We start from the raw sequence: 15597 nt of genomic DNA, 5'->3' as shown, positions 1-15597 counted from the left end.
GTCCTGCCATTCTTTGGGGGTACATTTTTTGTACATTTTTTATTTCAGTCTTACAGGTTTTTTTTTTTACACACAATATCTGGCATTCAATAAAAATTATGAGAAAAAGCAAGAAAGTGTGACTGATAGTCCAGAGAGGAGAATTCAACAGACGCAGACCTAAGAGATGGCCTAGGTGTTTTAATGATCAGACTTTATAATGACTATGATAAGTATGTTAGAGAAAATATGTGAATACATGGGGAATTTCAGCAGAGACATGGGAATTATAGAAAAGAAACAAATGAAAATGCTAGAAATTAAAAAATAAAATATGGAAATGAAGAACTCACTTGATGGACTTAAAAGCAGACTGGACACAGCAAATAAAAGGATCTGTCAATAAAATGTATCTATTGAAACACAAAAAAGAAAAGGGGAATGAAAAAAATCAGAACATGGCACTGAAGATCTGGGGAACACTATCAAATGGCCTAACAAGTATGTAATTGGAGTACCAGAAAAAGAAAAGATAGGGAATAAGGAAGAAGAAATAGTCCAAAATATAATAGCTGTGGATTTACCAAAATTAATTAAAGAAATCAACCCATAGATCCAAGAAGCTTGACACATATCAAGCATCATGAATGCAATGAAAACCATACACAAGCATAGCACAAACTGCCAAAAACTCAGAAGAAATCTTAAAAACAGTCAAGGAAGAAGACACACTAGATAATAAAAAATATCTACATTGAAAATAATTGTGGCAGTCTCATCAGAAACAATGGAAGATAATAAAATGATATATTCAAAGTACCCAAAGGAAAAAAACTGTTAACCTAGAATCTTCCATGTTTTACATATCCTTCAAAAAAGAAGACAAAATAAAGATATTTTCTTCAATCAGATACTTGGATGCCAATGCTTATGCCAGCATTATTCACAATAGCTAAATGGTAGAAACAACCCAAGTGTCCATCAACAGATGAATGGATCAACAAAATGTGCTATAGACAAATAACGGAATATTATTCAGCCATAAAAAGTAATGAAGCTCTGATACATGCTATGCCATGGATGAACCTTAAAAACATTATGCTAAGTCAAATAAGCCAACCACAAGAAGAGAAATATTGTATGGTTCCACATATATGAAATACCTAGAATAGGTAAATTCATAGAGATTCCCTGGGGTGGGGTTAATGGAATAATGGTGAGTTATTGCTTAATAGTATAGAATTTCTGTTTGGGGTGATGGAAAAGTTTTGGAAATAGTGGTGATGGCTGCATAACATCATGAAGGTACTTAATGCTGCTGAATTGCACACTTAAAAATGCTTAAAATGGCAAATCTTATGTTATATATATTTAATCACAATAAAAAATTCAAAAATAAAAAAGATATTTCCTGTCAGTCAAAACCTAAGATTATTCTTCTCTAGCAGGAGTGCAGTGAAAGAAATGCTAAAAGACTTTTAGGTTGAAAGGAAATGAAACCAGATGAAAGCTCAGATACACGAGAAGGAACAAAGAACCCCAGAAAAGGTGAAATGGTGATAAATACAACATAAAATATGGAGATGTAAAATACATGACAACATTTATATGTTGTTAAGATTCTTAGATTGTTCATGAAGTAGCATAAGATTATTCAAAGAAAAATGTGATTAGTTAAAGATGCATTTGTAATCTCTAGAGCGACCACTAAATACATATATACAAAGTAATATAGCTAATAAGGCAGTAAGAGGGACGAAATAGAATACTGAAACACTCTCATTTCACTCAAAAGATGGCAGGAAAGGAGAAAGAGAAGACACAGAAATACATGGTTCTAACAGAAAATATATAACAACATGACAGACAAATCCAATCTTATCAATAATTACATAAATTAGACACTAATTTTTAAAAACTTGGCTGACTGGATAAAAAGGAAACCCAATTATTTGAAGCTTCCAATAAACAGGCTTTAAATATAATCAAATGATAACAGTAAAGATACCTTGGTGATATTTAATGATGACAGGAAGATATCTATAAAATCTCCTATTAGTTAGAAACTAAGCATGATATCTCTAACCAGCTCAGGAGTCAGAGGGAAAAAAAACACACGTGAGAGAAATTAGAAAAGACTGCAAACTGAAAATGAAAAAAAATTATGGATTTATGGAATGAGAAACAGGTTGAGTGCCTGGAGAACAGAATGCAGCGTTCTTCATGCAGCCTGGAAGAGCAGGCATGGTCTCCTCTGTCTCCATTTCCCCTTTTCTCCCAAGATACATCCCACCTGTGCAGCTACACACACACCCGCACTGATCACCATAGGAATGCTGGAAAAACAGGTGAGAGGAAAGAGGTGAGGACACTTTCCAAACATTCCAGGATCTGTCTTTTCTGGGTGGCAGCTGAGTGGAGTGTGAAGCCAGAAAGGCTAGAGGTGAAACCCCAGCCCCATTATTTTCTAGGTCTGCGGCATCTTGGCTGAGGCATGAGCTGACCGGACTCTTGGTTTCCTCATCTGTAAAATGGGTATGTGCTTCCCTCCTTACCATATGAAGTCCTCAATCAATGTTAGTCTACCTAACTTCTTCTCGCTATTCAAACCAGGCCCAATTCTCTGAACATGTAATAAAATTTACTATAATTTTCAAAAAAGGATTTACAGAATATGGCTGAAACTTTAAAGCTTTAAATACTTGTATGAGAAAAGAGAGGTCTAAAATCAACGATCTAAGCTTCCACTTTAACAAGTGAGAGAAAGAAGAGGAAATTAAGCCTTAGTAACTTGAAGAAAAGAAATAATTAAAAAATAAAAGCAGAAATCAATGAAATGAAAACAATAGAGAAAATTGTCAAAGATAGTTTTTTTAAGTGATCAAGAAAATTGAAAATCCTTTAACAAGCTTGATAAAGACAAAACACAGTAAAAACAATTAACAATATTAGGAATGAAAGATCCTATGGGATCTTTCTTAATTAGAAAATATTAAGAAAAATTTATGTCAATAAGTTTGACAATTTACTAAAATGAACAAATGCCTTGAAATACAAAAGTGACAAAAATTAACGCAAGAAGAAATAAAAGATCTAAATAGCTCCATGATTTTAAAGGACGTGTTTTATAATCAAAAAGCTTCTCCTATAGAGAGATGAAGAGATAAATGCTAAAGCAAATATGGCATTGTAAAATCAATGCAATGAGTAAGTATGCAGGTGCTCACTGCACAAATTCATTCAACATTTCTGCATGATGGAAAATTTTTATAATATAATATTTTAAAAATCCTTTTAACAAAGAAAATTCCAGGTCTAGATAGCTTCAAATAAACTTTTAAGGAAGAAAAATGCCAATCTTACACAAACTCTTTCAGAACATAAAAGAGAAAAAAAAAAAGCTTTCTAACTCATTTTATGGGACCAGCTTAAACCTGACACCTTAACTTGACGGGAAATTACAAGAAAATTACAGACCAATATGCCTCATAAACATAGATGCAAAAATCCTTAACAAAATATCAGCAAATCAAATCCAGCAATATCTGACAAGGAAAATATATCATGACCTGATCTGGTATATTCTAGGAATATAAAATTGGTTTAACATGAAAATATATCAACATAATTCAGTACATTAACAGAATATAAGAAAAAAAATATGATCACTTTGATAGATGCAATAAAAGTATCTGAAAAAATTCAGCACCTGTTCCAGATAAAAATTCTCAGCAATCTAGAATAGAGGGAAGAAACTTTTTCAATCTGAAAAAAGCATCAGCAAAAAGCTTAACGGTGAAAGATTTTCCCTAAGATCAAGAAAGAAATAAAAATGTCTCCTCATCACTTTAATCAATCCTAGCTGGTATGACAAGGCAAGAAAAGAAATACAAAAGACATAAAACTTAGAAGGGAAGAAGTAAAACTATTTGTCACAAACAACACCTTTGAGTATGTAGAAAATCCCATGGAAGTATTACAAACTACTAGAACTAGCAAGATATCAGAATACAAATTCAACTTTAAAAGCAATTGTATTTCTACATACCAGTAGCAAACAATCTGAAAGCAAAATTTTAAAACAATATAATTTACAATGGTGTCAATATCAAGGGGGGAAGGGGAGTGGGATGAATTAGGAGATTGGGATGGACATATACACACTACTACATATAAAATAGATGACTAATGAGAACCTACTGTATAGCATAGGGAACTCTACTCAGTGCTCTGTGGTGACCTAAATGGGAAGGAAATCTAAAAAAGAGGGGCCATATGTATACATATAACTGATTCACTTTGCTGTACAGCAGAAACTAATAGAACATTGTAAAGCAACTATACTCCAATAAAAATTAAAAAAAACAAACATCAGTACATAGGAATAAATCTAACAAAAGATGTGCAAGTCATCCAAAATAAAACATAAAATATTGTTGAGAAAAGTTCAATATGATCTAAAGAAATGGAGAGACATACCCCTTTTATAGACTTACTGTTGTTAATATGTCCATTCTATTAAAATTCATCTACAGATGTAATGCAATCGCGATCCAAATCCCAGGTAATTTGGTTGACAAAACTTACGAGCTGATTTTAAAATCTATGTGGAAATGCAAAAGATCTAGAATAACCATAATAATTTTGGAAAAGATGAACGGTTTCAGGACCTACACATCCTGATTTCAAGAGCTGACATAAAACTATAGGAATCAAGACAGTATGTGTTAGTGTACAAAATAGACAGAGCAAATAGGTCAATAGAATGGAAGACAGAATCCAGAAACAGGCTGTCACACTTATGGTCAATCGATACCCAATCAAGGTTCCAAGTCAATTCAATGACTTGGATAGAAAAGTCTTTTTAACAAATTGTGCTTATAATAACCAAAAATTTGTAGTGGGCAAACTGAACCTCAGCTTCTACCACACTCCATACACAAAAATGAATTTCATATGGATCACAGACCTAAATTTAAAAGCTAGAATCATAAATTTTCTAGAATAAAATGTAGTAAAATATTTTTATAACATTATTGATGGAAGCAAAATTTTTTAGACAAGAATCACTGAACATGAAAAAAAAGTGATAAGTTGGATTTAATCAAAACTTAAAGTATCTGCTAATCAAAAGACTCTATTAAGAAATGAATATGTAAGCCACAGAGTAGGAAAATTTATTTGTCAAGGAACTAAAGAAAGGTTCTATATTTTATATTAGGGTATGAGTTACACTGCCGTATATAATTGTCAAAATCCCTCAAACTGAGCACTCAAGGATTATGCATTTTAGGTTATTTGAATTATGAATCAATTAAAAATTAGAAATCAGTTGGTAAAGGCTGAGATGAGAAAGAAGCTGGGGAAAATAAGGAAAGAACACAACAAAACTAAAAAACTACAAACAGAAGTAGAATTCACAATGTAAACCCTCCCTCCAAAAACTGAACTAATACCACTGATAATCAAGATGGTGATATAATTCTCTGAGAAAATATATATATATAAGGAAAATCATCTGGAAATCAAATTAAGAAAAAAGAGATAAAATAAGTATATATATTAGAAATCACAAAGATGATGTATTTACAGAATTAAAGGATATCAAAATATAAAGAATGACAAACAAGTATACATTTAGGTTAACACATTTGAAAACCAAAAGAAATGGGTAAATTCCAGGAACAAATAGATAATCAAATTCACTAAAGAAAATGACCATTTGAACAGATTAGTAAACACAATATAAACTAAATACTGTTAAAGAATACTCCCAAACTTTTATGTTTACATGATTTCACAGGAATATGTGTTTGAATATTAAGAAATAATTATTTTATAATCTCTTCTGGTGCATAAAAAGATGGAAAAGTTTCCAATACCTTTATAAGTTCAGCAAACCCTGATACAAAAACCTGCCAAATGGAAAGAAAAAGCAATGGATCAATTATTTTTCACCGATATAAATGCAAAAACCTAAATAAAAAACCAAAACAATAGCTAGTCAAACACAATAGGATATTGTAAGAGAAACTCATCCTGAAGAATCATCCCTGAACTGTAGGAGTTTTTTAATTTTAGTAAATTCAATTAAATAATACATATGATCAACAGGTAAAATAATAAAAACTATATAATTATCTCAATAGATGTCAAAAAGTTACCTAATAGCCATGATTGCTTTAAAAGAAAAAAAGGTAAATCAAGAATATGATATATTAGCTTAACATTATAATTAATATTCATATCAAACAGCAATCAATACCATTTGCAAGTTTAAGTTCAAAATCTGGGGACTTTTCCATTAAAATCAAAAACAAGAAAAAAATGTCTGAAATTACCATTACTATTTGATCTAAAAATTTCTACCCACAGAAATAAGGCAAAAAGGAAAAAAGGAAAAATGAGATGGACCCACATAACACAGACACAGAAACTTCAGGGAGCATTTTTTACAGGGATTCCAGGTATACTGGGATCCCTGTTATAAGAGACACCTACTTGGCTTCCTCTTCGATTTCCTAGGTTGCTGAGTAAGTACCACCTAGAATTCCTTCACACCACCCCTTCTTTGCATGGCGCTAGAAGCGGATTTGCCTACTGTCCTGCATCCATCTCTGCTGGAGCCTAGTCCAACCTACCCTGAGTCAGGTTGCTGGATCTGCACGCTGGATTAGGCAGGCTGGATCTGCCTCTACTGGAAAATCAAGAGACCTCTGAAGAGATGCTGTGGTTCAAAAGTGACAACCAGTTGCTCAGAACTTGGCAACTACCTCACTCTCAAACAGATATACCAAAGAATGTTCAAAAAGTATCCAGTGTATTCCTCAACAACACTGAGAAGATGCCAGATCAACCAAATTAGAAAAGTGACAAGAAAAAGATTACAGAGATGAGAAGGCAGTAGCACAGAAATAAAATCCAGTGATCAGTAGACTTTTCACTGGAAAACCTCAAAGTAGAGAAGAACAAAATATATGTGAGAAATGCAGAAGACCGAAGACAAAGAAGGAGATAGGACAGCTGAGGGGGAGATGCAGAGACCACAGCCCAGGATCTAATCTGCATATAAGGCTAGAAAGAGAGACTGAAATCTGTGGAGCAAAGAGGGTGGAAAACAAAAAGGGTGGAAAAATTATTTCCTAGGGAAAAAACTTTGGAAAATTGAGAGTGTGACTCATACCGCAAAGAACCCTAACATCAGCGACAACCAAGCACCAACCACCGTTAGCAACTACAACACAGAGAAGTAAACAGGCGGGTGAGATGTTCACACTTCACAGATAATAATCACATCCTAAAAAAATAAGGTTATTCACAAGGAATAAGAAGTAGGCTGGTCATGAGCTTCCTCACAACATGAAAAACCAAAAATCATGGAGTAGTAATCACAGAACTTTAAAAACAAAAGGCTGAAACCCAAGAATTCTATACCTAAATCAAGTCGTCATTTGTGTATCAAGAGAAGAACATTCTCAGATTTCAAATACTCAGAAGATTTAGGATTGAAGTAAACTTCCTGAAAAAAAAAAAAAACAATAACAATGAAATTTTAGAAACTTTATGCAGGAACAAATGTATACTAATTAAAATAAGAAGCAGAAAATGAGTTAAATATGGCTGGGTATAAGCACTCAAACCAGTTAAATGTACAGGCAAAATAAGTGTTTCAAATATGGTTATAAAACTGATAATATTCTTTAAAATTGAAAATAATAAAAATTGTTTTTAAAAAGGGGGAGGCATATTTATAACAGCCATACATTGAAATTAACAAAGAATAGAAAAGAGAAAAGGGGGAGACAGTTAATTTCTCATCTTCCACAAAAGCAAGTATTATTAATTTGTAGCTGATGTTAGGAGTTAAATTCGCAAAAACTTTATGGCTATTACTAGAAAAATTGAAAGTAAGATATCTAACTTCCAAACAACTGAGAGGGTAATACTAAAAAAACAAAACAAAACAAAAGCACCCTTTCTGTACAGCAAGGGAAATCATCAACAAAATGAAAAGGCAACCTACTGAATGGGAAAATTTATTTTCAAATCATATATCTAATAAGGGGTTAATTTCCAAAATGTATAAAGAATTCATAAAAGTCAATAGCAAAAAAAATCCGATTTAAAAATGGACAAAGGATCTGCATAGACATCTTTCCAAAGAAGACATGCAGATGGCCAACAGGTACATGAAAAGGTAACCATCAGGGAAATGCAAACTGAAACCATAATGAGATACTACTTCATGCCTGCTAAATGGCTATTATCAAAAAGACAAGAAATAACAAGTGTGAATGAGGATGTGGGGGAAAGAGAACCCTTGTGCACTGCTGGTGGTGATGCAAACTGGTGCAGCCACTCTGGAAAACAGTATAGAAGTTCCTCAAAAAATTAAAAACAGAAATTCCATATGATCCAGCAATTCCACTTCTGAGTACTTATCTGAAGAAAATGAAAACACTAACTCAAAGAGATAACTGCATCCCCTTGTTCACTGCAGCACTGCTTACAATAGACAAGATATGGAAACAAACTAAGTGTCCATTGATGGATGAATGGATCAAGAGGATGCGGCACACACACACACACACACACACACACACACACACACAGAGGAATATTATTTAGCCATAAAAAAAGAGGAAAATCTTGCCATTTGTGACCACATGGATGGAACTTGAGGGTATCAGTGAAATAAGTCAGAGAAAGACGAATACCACATGATCTCATTTATATATGGAATCTTAAAAAAAAAAACGCCAAGCTCATTAATTCGGAGAACAGATGGGTGGTTGCCAGAGGTAGGGGGTGTGGAGGGGGGGTGAAATGGGTGAAGGTGGACAAAAGGTACAAACTTCCAATTATAAAATAAATAAGTCATGGGGATGTAATGTACAGCATGGTGACTATAGTTAACAATAATTCTGTATTGCATAACTGAAAGTTGCTAAGAGAATAGATCTTAAAAGTTCTCATCAAGAGAAAAAAATTATGTAACTATGTACGGTGACGGATGTTAACTAGGCTTATTGTGTTGATCATTTTGCAAAATAAATAAATATCAAATCATTATGTTGTACACCTGAAACTCATATAAAGTTATATGTCAATTATATTTCAATTTAAAAAACCCACTGTGGGAGTTCCCTGGTGGCCTAGTGGTTAGGATTCCAGGCTTTCACTGCCATGGCCCAGGTCGGATCCCTGGTTGGGGAACTGAGATCCTGCAAGCCACACGACATGGCCAAAAAAAAAAAAATCTGTTGTATTAAAAAAAAACAACAAACAAAACCCACTGTAGTCAAAAAAGAAGACAAATTAAATACCTTAGGTACACATGGAAACCAGCATAAAGCAAAATAACAGAATTAAGACCCAAATGAAAAGTTCTGAAATAAATGATAGGTTAAGCTTGCCCATCAAAAGGCTCTCAGAATAATTAAAAATTAAAACATAGTGGCACAGACTGCTTTATACACCTAACAAAATCACACAGAAAGGGCAGGAGTGCAGTGCACTGTGTTCCTGGAAGAAGCTGAATAATTGTGAATGTTCCCCAATGACCACACATAACAATAAATGTTATGCAAACACAGGCAAAAAGGTTATGTGGTAAAAATCAACAGAAAGCAAAAGCATAACTCAAAAGCGTTTCAAGAACATTTACATTGATAAAAGGTAAAATCCACTATGAGGGCAGACAGTGCATTAAAAATTAAAATAAAAACTGTTGGAAGTAAACCGAGGAAGCAAGGTAACAGCAGTGGGAGACTTTGACACATCACAGTAATTTATCTCAGATAAAATAACCAAAAATACAGGTGGAAGGGATATAGGTAATATGAAGATAACTTCTATGCATATATAAAAGCCTATACCATAGAGGAAATACCTTCATAAAAGTTCATCTTATTCTTGCTTGCAAAGAAAATCCTAGCAAATAGCAGGTCATATTTATTTTCCAATGGGCAATGAAAATAGAAAATTTAAATGTAAACTAGAAATTCAGAATCCCAGTGACTTGGAAACTATAAAACACTTCCCTAAAAAAATTGTAGGGGAGCAGAGGGAATTAAAAACTATAATAAAGTATTATAGAGAGAACAATGAAACAATTAAAACTATCTATCAAAATTTTGGAGAGATTACTAAAATCTTCTCAGTGGCAAATTTATTGTCCTAGTTGCCTTAATTATTAAATAATGAGGAATTAAATTAAAATAAGTAATCTACTGAAGTTGCTAGAAATGACAACAAATAAGCAACACATAAACAAAAACAGAAAATCAAAACAAAAACACCCTACAATTAAAACTAAAGGAAATGAAGAATTGATTGCTGCAGCAATGAAAGAGGCCCTCATCACTCACTGGTCCATTTAGGCAGAGTCACAAACTCCCAGGTCCATAGGGCCTAAGCTAGTTCATCAAAAGAGAGCAGGCAGGTGTAAGACAATAGGGACTGGTGGAGACTGTGGCATTTGCCCTGCCTAGAGAGGACAGCTACTCAACTCCACCAAATTATTGCAATGAAGGAATGCAGGTCCAGACTTGTCAAATTCTCCCATATTTTAAGAGGGGGAAATGCAGATTTTTAATATGATATTTTCTGCTTTATAAAATGATGTGTGAGACAAATAAAACATGGCTAAGAGCTGAATTTGGCTGGTAGGCTGCAAGTATGCAACTTCTGATTTAGACTACTTATTTCAGCTTGAATCAGTTTCAATTACTTATATTTTTCCAAAAATCTCCATTTCATGTAGATGTTCAAATGTATTAACATAAAATTGTATCAAGTATTCTTTTTAAAACTCTTCCATATTTTTCCATTTCTAGTTTAGTTTAGTGATAACTCTCTTTAATTCTTAAATAAATATGCTTTATTTGTCAATTTATTGCATTTTTTTCCCCAAAGAATCAGCTCTTGGATCTGTTAATTAAATTGAAAGATTTTTGGTTTTTCATTTCCAAATTTCCAAGCGGGTGGGATTCTTATTCAAGTTTGTTATTAATTTCTGGTTTACTGCATTGTAGTCAAAGAATGTGCCTGTAATATTTGTCCTCTGGAATTTAATTAGGTTGTCTTTGTGGCCTAATACACAGTCATGTTTGCTAACATTCCAGAATCACTTCGAAAGAAGAGTATTCTCTTTTCAAAGGAATAAAATTTACATTATACACACACACACACACACACACACACTCACACACACTCATATACACGCACATTCAATGTCATTCAAATTCTGTTACTTAGTTTTATGTACTTGATCAAGTTTAAAGGAATGTGTAAAATCTCCCATAATAATTATTTTTGCCCCTATTCATTGTATTTCTAAAAATTTTTCCTGAAATAAAATTTTTGCAATGAATGTGACATTCTAATGAAAAAAGAAAAAGCCTAAAATCCGTAAGTCATCATTAGTGTTGTTCAAACATTTCCAGTTCATGCCCTTGTGGTCATGGAGTCAGATTCAACTTCCCAACAGCCCTTGATATGAGGCACAGCCACGTGACTTGCTCTATCCAATGAGATGAGAAGAGAAGCGACAAAAACTTTAAGAATCACTAAGCGCTTCACTCAGTCTCTTTCCCTTGCCACAGCTATCATGGAAGTACAGACAGAAGTCTCCCTCTGCCAGGATTCCTGAGTGAGGATGACTAAGAGAAAACACCCAACCAACCCCCAATGGACATATAGCCTGGGTGAGACGTTTTACTTTGTAGTATTAAGCCACTGATATTTGGGGGGATTATTTATCACTACAGCATAATTTAGCCTGTCCTTACTGAAACAGACCAAAAAAAAAAAAAAACACAATCTGCAAAAAGGAAAAAAAATAGATAACCAATCAACATACGAAAAATATATCATCTCACTTATGAGTAAAAACTAAGTCCCCATTTTTCACCAATCATATTAGTAACGATTTGTTAAATAATATTCGATACTGGTCTGGGTGTTCTGAGATGGGCATTTTCATATATTCCTTTTGGTAAATCCTGCCTAAGAGAAATATTATTTATGTATGAAGAATTTCAGCAGGTTCTTACATTTCACATAATACTCTCCCTCCTAGGAATCCAGCATGACTTCTGTTTTCACGATGACACAGTATGTGGTACCAGGAGAAAACAAACTACCCAAGTGGGATTCCCAGATTGGCTTGCTTATCTATGATCTTAAATGAAGTGCTGACCTCCTTGCTAATGAAAAATGGCATACTGTTATCTACGGCATGACTGGCATCATAATTAACTAAATGTCATCTGTGGTTTCTTGGGATAAAATAATTATTGAAGCAAGGTTTTTGAAGACTCATGTAGCTACTATGTTTGACTTTTACAATAGCAATGAAGACAACAAGGCTGCTTCTAACAAGCTCAGGCCTTGAAACTCTCAGCTCAGGTTACAGTCAGACAACCAGAGTGCTTCTAGGGTAGCCCCAGATAATCACTTATTTCTTACAACTGAAGGGAAGACCCCAAATTTAATTGGGTGGTCAAACGAATTGTTAAGTTGAAGTCACAGACTCATCAAGTCTCTTATGTGAAATTTAGGGCACTGGTTGGAAAGAAGTGGGACCTGAGACTTAGAGTGGGGACCTCTGCGTGGATTCAGAAAATTGAATGGCCAAGTCTCCTTGGTGTCCTCTCTGATACGTCCCTTAGGTCAGACAAGATCAGCTTGAAGAACCTGGTGACCCTGAAGACTGGAAATAAACACAGCTGAGGCAGTTGCCTTGAACGGAGATGCCCATTTTCCAGATCTACTTCTACCAAGTTTCACTGCCTCTAAACCCGTGACCAGAATCAGATCAGCACATGCCAGGAGAAGTTCCAAGTCTGCTAACGGGAGAAGAACACAGAGTCACAAGATGTTGCTAATTTATATCATTGTAAACTGGGGGGAGAGGTGTAGCAATGGGTTCCAGGGTGTTAAAAACAAGGGAGACAGAATATAATATTGGCTGAGGATGCTCTTAATGAAATGAGCATAAGGACCAGAAAGTCTTTTTTTTTTTTTTTTTTTAGGACCAGAAATTCTGTTTTTAGTATGCTGGACTGAGTAGCTGGAAGTGGCTTGAACAGTTTGGTCTTTAGCGGAAACTTGGGTTCAATGTGAGCAACTGTCAATACAATTGAGATGGCAGACCCTTCCTGTCAGGAACTGCCTAGGGTAATAGGAAAGTTGGAGTGGATTTTTCACAAACATCCACCATCACTATATATCCCAAAAGGCCCTAAAGGACACCCCTCGCTAAAGCAACAAGAAATCCAAAGACACCATCTTCATTTCACAAACTCTGCTTTAGGGTCGGGCTTGACTCATTCAAGGATAACCTGGAGAGTAGCTGGAGTTTATCATCTGACCAAAGCTGACAGCAGGAGACTATCTGGAATGGTAATTGATAACCAAAACACTCACATATAGGTTTGAAATATCCACGTGACATCATGACTCTGGTATGTGTATACATGTGTACCTGTGTCCTGTTAAGTCACTGCTTCAATGTCCCGTTGTCACCCTAAGTGATCTACGTCCACTAAATCACAAAAAGAATAAAAACATATCTACAAGACATGTGGTTAAGATCTTAGATTCATAGGGCTCTTACTAGTAGCATGACATGGGCAAGTAACTTGAAACTTCTGTCTTTCATTATTCTCATGTATAAAATGAGGATCATATTAGTACCTATGGCTGTTATGAGGACTAAGTAAAGTTAATAAGTAAAGTGCTAGAACAGCAGCTCATGGTGAAGACACCGATGTGTTAGACAGTATTATCATACTCAAAGTTATTATTGGGAACATGGCAAGCATTACATAAGTATTAGTTATCATTATCATTACCCAGCTAAGACTTACCATAATAAGGTCGAAATACATTCAGCAATAATTCCCTAACATAGGATGAAATATGAAATAGTCTGATGCCAATCATGCTTATTCACAAATGCAAACAGATGGAGAGAGATTTTCCTGTGATTGACCTTCACCAAAACTTTGGCTTTGTGAATTACTTTCAGCTTTTAAAGTTACAAATCTTTGCCTTGAGTTACTGGCAGGAGATTAAGGAAGGGCTGCAACTGCATGGGAGAGATCCTCAAATGAGGAAACACGTTTGGGTTTGCTTCCTGTTTCTGATGGTGTGCCCTAGACTAACGCCTCTCAAACTTGACTGTGTACATGAGTCTTGGTAAAATGCAGGCTCTGAATCAGCAGGTCTCGGGCGGGCCTGAGAGTCAGCATTTTAAGCAGGCTCCCAGGTGATGGCGATTCTGCAGGTCCCTGGGCCACAGCTGGAGGAGGGAGGAAGCCAAGGCCCCAGCATGTGCGAGCACTGGGAGGGCCTCCTGCTTTTAGGCAGGACTGACTGACCACAGACTGTTCTTTCTTCATCAAATCCCCAGAGGAAAACAATCCTTATTTGCTTTTTAGGCATTTACTCCTCCTCAGACCTTCTTGCTCAGCCTTGTTAAAGGATGCAGGTTCCTGTGCCCCACCCTGGGGTTTTTGACTCTACTGGTCTGTTTGTTTAGCACATTTCCTTTTTTTTTTTTTTTTTTTTGATGTGCACTCAAGTTCAGGAACCTGTGCTTAAGGCTAACAAGCCCCAGCTGCTTCCATCAGGTGGTCCCACTTCATGGAGTCTGTGGGTGAGCACCTTCCCTCACATACAGAAAAAAAGTGTATATAGACAACGGAATACTACTCAGCCATAAAAAAGAATGAAGTAATGCCATTTGCAGCAACGTGGATGACCTAGAGATTATCATACTAAGTGAAGTAAGTCAGAGAAAGACATATATCATATAATGTCACTTACAGGAAGAATCTAAAAAAATGATACAAATGAAATTATTTACAAAACAGAAATAGACTCACAGACTTAGAAAGCTAACTTATGGTTACCAAAGGGGAAAGGAAGAGTAGAGATAAATCAGGAGTTTGCGATTAACATATACATAGTACTATGTACAAAATAGATAAGCAACAAGGACCTACTGCACATAGCACAGGGAACTATACTCAATATCTTGTTATAACCTATAATGGAAAAGAATCCTGAAAAGTGTGGTGTGTGTGTGTGTGTGTGTGTGTGTGTGTGTGTATATATATATATATATATATGCATAACGGAATCACATTGCTGTACACCTGAAACTAACATGACCTTGTAAATCAACTGTACTTCTAAATAAATAAATAAATAAAAGAAGTGTGTATTTGAGCTCACACAATAGACCTAAGCCAGTTCCAGAGCATCCAAATCAGTGTTTGAATGTGAAGTGGAGGTGAGCTGTACTTGGAATTAAGCTTATACTTTTCTGTCTTCTAGAAGATCACAAATGAAAACAGCAAAGTCATAATTATATGACTAATCAGCAAAGGATCAATACATGTAATGAATGGGTAGGAAAAGAGGGAAGATGCGACACACAGGCTAAAAATGGGGACACTGCTAACTTTTTCATGTGACTCTGGCCATAATTTCGTTCTTTGCAGCTCAGAGGTTTGCCTCAAAATGAACCGAAAGTGCATCTTGCCAACCATAAAATTAAGCAAATTCACACATAATGGACACCAGATAAATCCTTTTTAAATGGAA

The 15597-nt window shown here is 34.9% G+C and overlaps 1 protein-coding gene across 1 annotated transcript in view; it reads right to left on the bottom strand.

Annotated features, from left to right (window-relative positions):
- CALN1 (calneuron 1) overlaps positions 1-15597 on the bottom strand; it is a 425598-nt gene that overhangs the window by 197100 nt on the left and 212901 nt on the right. The window lies entirely within an intron of this gene.

This window comes from Eschrichtius robustus, chromosome 16 (assembly GCF_028021215.1).
Source record: "Eschrichtius robustus isolate mEscRob2 chromosome 16, mEscRob2.pri, whole genome shotgun sequence".
Lineage (NCBI taxonomy): Eukaryota > Metazoa > Chordata > Mammalia > Artiodactyla > Eschrichtiidae > Eschrichtius > Eschrichtius robustus.
The sequence above is the reverse complement of the archived record's forward strand: the minus strand, read 5'-3'. Positions and strand labels throughout refer to the sequence as shown.